This window comes from Oncorhynchus mykiss, chromosome 8, assembly GCF_057628025.1.
Source record: "Oncorhynchus mykiss isolate SJ-2025 chromosome 8, ASM5762802v1, whole genome shotgun sequence".
Classification (NCBI taxonomy): domain Eukaryota; kingdom Metazoa; phylum Chordata; class Actinopteri; order Salmoniformes; family Salmonidae; genus Oncorhynchus; species Oncorhynchus mykiss.
The window spans coordinates 31429746-31436397 of NC_143029.1; positions in this window are offsets into that span (position 1 = coordinate 31429746).

Consider the following 6652-nt stretch of genomic DNA (forward strand, 5'->3'; position numbering starts at 1 on the left):
TTTATTGGTACACCCGCTAGTCAATCTATTTAACATAGTAAAAACATCCACATCAAAATCCATCAGTTTAAACTAGAGAGATCCGTTTTTTGCATGGGCTGTGTCTCAATCCACCACATCCGCCTGTTAGCCTTTCGTATCTGTGGTGGAAAGTGGCTGGGTAAGTTACAGCCATGTTTGTCAGACCAGGAGACATCCGAAAAAAATCGGTCTTCTAACAAAAATGTCTGTAGCGTCCATACGGTTTGGCCGACTAACTAATATGATATTCGGTATTCTCCGTTTTGGGACTTGTCTGGTGTTAACCCAGTACCCGTTAAAACAATTTGTGGAATATGGAGGTAGTTTAGTGCCAACAAAAAAGGGGTTAAATATGTGTCCCTAAAAATATCCTAGATATAAAACAGACACTTCACAACCTTCCTCCTTATGATTTTTTTTCCATTGAGGAATGTGCTATCCATTGCATTTTTATGGTCTATAGTAATAAAGCCCAAATTCAATATTTAATCAGATAATTTGTAAATATGCAGTACCAGTCAAAAGTATAATGAGTAGGTGGACACACCTACTCATTCAAAGGTTTTTCTTTATTTGGACTATTTCCTACATTGTAGAATAATAGTGAAGACATCAAAACTATGAAATAACACATATGGAATCATGTAGTAACCAAAAACCTGTTAACTTCACTAGGGTAGGGGGCAGCATTCAGAATTTTGGATGAAAAGCGTGCCCAAATTAAACTGCCTGCTACTCAGGCCCAGAAGCTAGGATATGCATTGGATAGAAAACACTCTAACGGTTCCAAAACTGTTAAGATAATGTCTGTGAGTATAACAGAACTGATATGGCAGGCTTTCGCCTTGCCATATCAGTTCTGTTATACTTGAGGAAAATCCATTCAGGAAGTACTATTATTTTTGAAAGGCTGTTTTTCCATTGAAAGCCTATCCATCATACAAAGACTTAGGACCCAGTTGACAATCTCTATGGTTCTTCTACATGTGGCCAGTCTTTAGGCATTGTTTCAGGCTTTTACTCTGGAAAATGAGGGAGCTACAGCACTTTCAATGAGTGCTTTCAAGCCTTTTAGAAATCGGACACTGTGGTTGGATTTACAAAAAGTTTATCTTTAAAATGGTGTATACTTTTAATTATGAGATTTCTGTTGTTTTGAATTTGGCTCCCTGCAATTTCACTGTCTGTTGTCAAGGTGGGATGCTAACATCCCACTGGTACCAGAGAGGTTAAACAAATCAAAATATATTTTATATTTGTCAGGTCTACTCCCGCTTCTCCCATCCAGTGTTCGACATCGGCGGTTTACTAACCACCGGTCCTGGCAGCCATCGTTACGCACACCTGGCATAAATCATTATGCACACCTGCACTTCATCATGAGGCCCACCTAGACTCCATTACCTCACTCATTACCTCCCTTTATCTGGCACTCCCTTAGGTTCATTTCCCATTGTCGTTCATGTCAAGATGCTACTCCTACGTTGTGCTGATCCATGTTCTTTGTTGTATTAAAATGTTATCAACTCCCAGCATTAAGGTTACAGAATACTACCACAACAAATGGAAGCAGCAGCAAATCAGAACATCTCCCAGATGGTTGACAAGCAGGGATACGTACTTCATCAACACCACGACCAGCTGGCGCAACTGAGGACGGCTATGGAAGAGGTTCTTCGCAGTGTTCAACGTCTCGAACATACCCGAGAAGCATTCCCTTCAACTAGCGGAGGATACTCTACCACCAGTCGGACAGCGAGCCAGCACACCAGCCCATTCAGCAACCCAGCCAGGTCAGCGATGCCCGTTTGTCTGGATTCGTATGAGGGGTTCATGACTCAGTTCAAAGGTATCTTTGATCATCCACCGGAGGGCAGAGAGGGGGGTGAGGGCCTACTCCAACTATGGCAGGAGGATCAGACTGCTGCCGAGTACGCACTCACCTTCCAGACAGTAGCAGCATCCCAAATGAGCCGGCGCTTCGTACTCTATTCAGAAGAGGACTGTGCGAGGAGGTCCAGACGGAATTGACCTGAAGAGATGACAACCTCTCCTCGCGATGGCCATCTGTCAGGATAACCTACTTTGGGAGCATTGGTACTCTCATTGCTTCTTTCCCTCCCTCAGTGAAAACTTTGGATCAGAACCTGAACCCATGGAGGTAGGGGTCACACGCCGCTCCGCGGCGCAGCAACACAAACAGAGGCAGCTGGGTCCAGCAGTGTCCGAAACGTCCCAAATCGCGATCCACGAGAGCAGAGGGACAGCCAAGTGATCTTCCACCTCCTGGGGCAAGTGTGAGTATCCCTTCATCACTTTCTGACAAACTCTTTTGGTATCAATCACCAAAAAGAGTGTCCCTCATACTGTTTTTACAGCGTTAGTGGATTCCGGTGCCGTGGGGAACTTTCCTCCTCTCTTAACATCATCTCATACCTGCTCTCCTCTCCTTTCCCGGTTCAAGCCTTTGATAATCCACTAGGCTCCGGGACCCTTACACACATCACCAAACCACTCGCCCTCACCATGGAGTCCATCCATCAGGAGAACTTTCCCTTCTTCAAGCCACCCTTGGCTTCAACACTCTAACCCCACCATCTCATGTTCAAGGATAAAAATCACAGCCTGGGCACCCGAATGCCTGAGGACCTGCTTTCCCATCCCCTGTGGTTCCACGTCAGTTGAGTGTCCTGTGGTTGCCCTTCAGCCCAACATCCCGGAGGTATACCATGCCCTGCTGGAGGTATTTTCCAAAACCTGCGCCACCTGTCTCCCTCCTTACCGTCCGTGGGACTGTGCCATCGACCTGCTTGCAGGCTCTGCGCCCCAGTGCAGAGGCATCTACATTCTGTCGATGGCTGAAACCAAGGTCATGGAGGAGTACATCCATGAGGCGCTCCAACAAGGTTGTCTGCAAGTCCACTTCTCCTGCGTCTGCAGGCTTCTTCTTCGTGGCCAAGAAGGATGGAGGGTTATGCCCATGTATTGATTACAGAGGACTCAATAAGATCACCAAGTAACGTTACCCTCTCCCATAGGTGACGGCAGCCATCGAACAGCTCCGCGGGGCCCGGTATACAATCTCACTCATCCGCATCCGGGAGGGGGATGAATGGAAGACAGTTTTTAGCATGATGTCTGATCACTACGAGCACTTGGTGATACCATTTGGCTTAGCCAATGCTCCGTCAGTGTTCCAGGTATTCGTCAATGAGGTGTTCTGGTATATGCTCAGACGCCAGGTGGCCGTGTATGTCGACAAACTCCTGGTCTACTTGGCTACCTTTAAGGATCACATCGCTCACATCCGAGTATACCTGGAACGCCTCCTGGCTAACCAACTGTTTGTCAAGGCAGAGAAGTGGCAGTTTCATCAGGAAGCTGTAGCCTTCCTAGGCTACCAAATCAGCCCGCAAGGAGTGAAGATGGATGTCAAGAAGATAGACGTGGTAAGAACATGGCCAGTCCCAACTACCATAAAGGGGTTACAATGTTTTTGAGGGTTTGCCAACTTCTACCTCTATTTCATTAGGAACTGTAGCTACATCGATGCTCCTCACACCTCTCTCCTCAAAGGTGGTCCCTATAGGTTGGTGTGGAGTCCAGCAGCTGACTAAGCCTTCTGCCAACTGAAGGGATGCTTAATAACCTCCGCCTCATTTCTCAAACACCCAGATCCCACGATACCCTTTGTGGTGGAGGTGGACGCTTCAGAGTTGGGCGTGGGGCCAGTTCTGTCTCAACGACAAGGTAATGCACAAAAACTGCATCCGTGTGCATATTATTCTAAGAAACGGTGTCCGTGGGGCGATGCACAATTGGCCTAGCGTCGTCCGGGTTAGGGAGGGCTTGGCCGGTAGGGATATCCTTGTCTCATCGTGCACCAGCGACTCCTGTGGCGGGCCAGGCGCAGTGCGCACTAACCAAGGTTGCCAGGTGCACAGTGTTTCCTCCGACACATTGGTGAGGCTGTCTTCCGGGTTGGATGCGCGCTGTGTTAAGAAGCAGTGCTGCTTGGTTGGGTTGTGTATCGGAGGACACATGACTTTCAACCTTCGTCTCTCCCGAGCCCGTACGGGAGTTGTAGCGATGAGACAAGATAGTAGCTACTAACAATTGGATACCACGAAATTGGGGAGAAAAAGGGGTCAAATTCAAAAAACACAAAAAAAGTAGCCACCCTTTGCCTTGACATCTTTGCACACTCTTGGCATTCTCTCAACCAGCTTCATGAGGAATGACCTGGAATGCATTTCAATTAACAGGTGTGGCTTGTTAAATTCATTTGTGGAATTTCTTTCCTCCTTAATACATTTGAGCCAATCAGTTGTGTTGTGAAAAGATAGGGGGGTATACAGAATATAGCCCTATTTGGTAATAGACCAAGTCCAAATTATGGCTCAAATAAGCAAAGAGAAACAGTCCATCATTACCTTAAGACATGAAGGTCAGTCAATCTGGAAACCATCAAGCGCTATGATGAAACTGGCTCTCGTGAGGACCGCCACAGGAAAGGAAGACCCAGGTTGTGGTTTGGAGAAAGCTTTCAGCATGACATTTGAATACGTTAATCATTGCTTTAAGCCACACCCCGCCACACCAGACGGTGCAAACGTACCTCAGTCTGTTCAAGAACATTGGTGAAAATGTGCAAAGTTGTGTAAAGGTTCGAACTGAGCGACACTTTCCCCCAAAACGTTCTTCAAACTGAACGAACAGGTAGTGATGGCTTCCAGATTGGTTTCCAGATGAATCTGTATTATTAATCTGTGTTATAGGTGTGGCTAAGAAGTGACATGGGCGAAGCCCAAAGCCTATACACATCTCAAGGAACCATGGAACACGTTTTCTGTTGCAGGACGGTTTAAAAACGTTTTTATAAATCGAGCTCGGAGAGTCACACACTGCAGTATCATGTATTAGCCTATTAATTCAGTGTCATGGTAATTTCTCCCTGCATGTGGGATCTAAATGCCTAAATTGGAATGTCATAAACACAAATAAGGAATTAATATGGCATGTGTCTCTGTTAATCTATCTTTAATAAATCAACTTTTCAAAATGGGTGCCACAATCACTGACCTCAACTTTTTTGCTATTTCTTTTTAATGTAATCTAAATGCAAGGTTCCCAGGCAGTTTTAGAAGGCGCTTAAAGGTCAAATTGGAATTTTAAATGGAACAGTATTCAGACCCAGAGACACTTAGGAATTTTTGGAGGTAGTCGAGAGACCTTGAAGGTGCCAGAAAGAGCACTGTTCAGAATACTGAGTGAGATATTGGAAGAACGGTTAAGTCCCTGAGAGAAAATGTACCCTTCTGTCCTTATTTGAACATCAAAGAAAAAACATGTATAGTTCAAAGTCTGCTCTGTAAAACAATTATTTGGGTTGACATTTATATCAGTAGTTGTAGTAGTATCAATCAATCAAATGTATTTATAAAGCCCTTCTTACATCAGCTGATGTCACAAAGTGCTGTACAGAAACCCAGCCTAAAACCCCAAATAGCAAGCAATGCAGGTGTAGAAGCACAGTGGCTAGGAAAAACTACCTTGAAAGTTCAAAACCTAGGAAGAAACCTAGAGAGGAACCAGGCTCTGAGGGGTGGCCAGTCCTCTTCAGGCTGTGCCAGGTGGAGATTATAAAAGAACATGGCCAAGATGTTCACATTTTCATAGATGACCAGCAGGGTCAAATAATAATAATCACAGTGGTTGTCGAGGGTGCAACAGGTCAGCATCTCAGGAGTAAATGTCAGTTGGCTTTTCATAGCAGATCATTTGGAGTATCTCTACCGCTCCTGCGGTCTCTAGAGAGTTGAAAACAGCAGGTCTGGGACAGGTAGTAGTAGTAGTAGGTTTCATTGGTTTCTCGCGGTCATAGACTGAATGGTAAACCGATTTACAATCATACAATTATCAAATAGTAAAATCCTAAACTATCAAAACGCTTAATGTAATACAACATTATATATGCAAATACTGTACGCAAAACAACAGTACTACAACAACAAGGTTTGGGGTGGAATTTTAGAAAATACATGTTTAAAGTTCTTAGGGAGGCATTTCTAAGGCCCCTGGGCTATATGGTGTGCATTGATCAGTTTAGTAAAGTATGGAATGGAATTTACAATCTGTTACGGATGAATCTGTATTAATGTAAAGATTTATATAATACAAAACGTATATCTAATTTTTTTTAAACAGGTTTGAGGAAAATTTAAAATATATCCTCTGCAAAAAAAACGATATACAGTATTGTTGTTAAACAGATACCTGGAGATATCCATTCCTTTTCTCTAACTCTGATGAGGTTTTCAATACGCTACCAGTCAAAAGCTTTAGAATACATACTCATTCAAGGGTTTTTATTTATTTTGACTATTTATTCATTTAAATATTTATTAATTAAGTATATTTAACATGTTGGTGTACTGCCCCTGTAGATGGCTGTCGTTTTTACCACATAGTACCAGTCAAAAGTTTGGACACACCTACTCATTTCAGCATTTTTCTTTATTTTTACTATTTTCTACATTGTAAAATAATAGTGAAGACATCACAACTATGAAATAACACATGGAATCACGTAGTAACCAAAAAAAGTGTTAAACAAATTAAAATATATTTT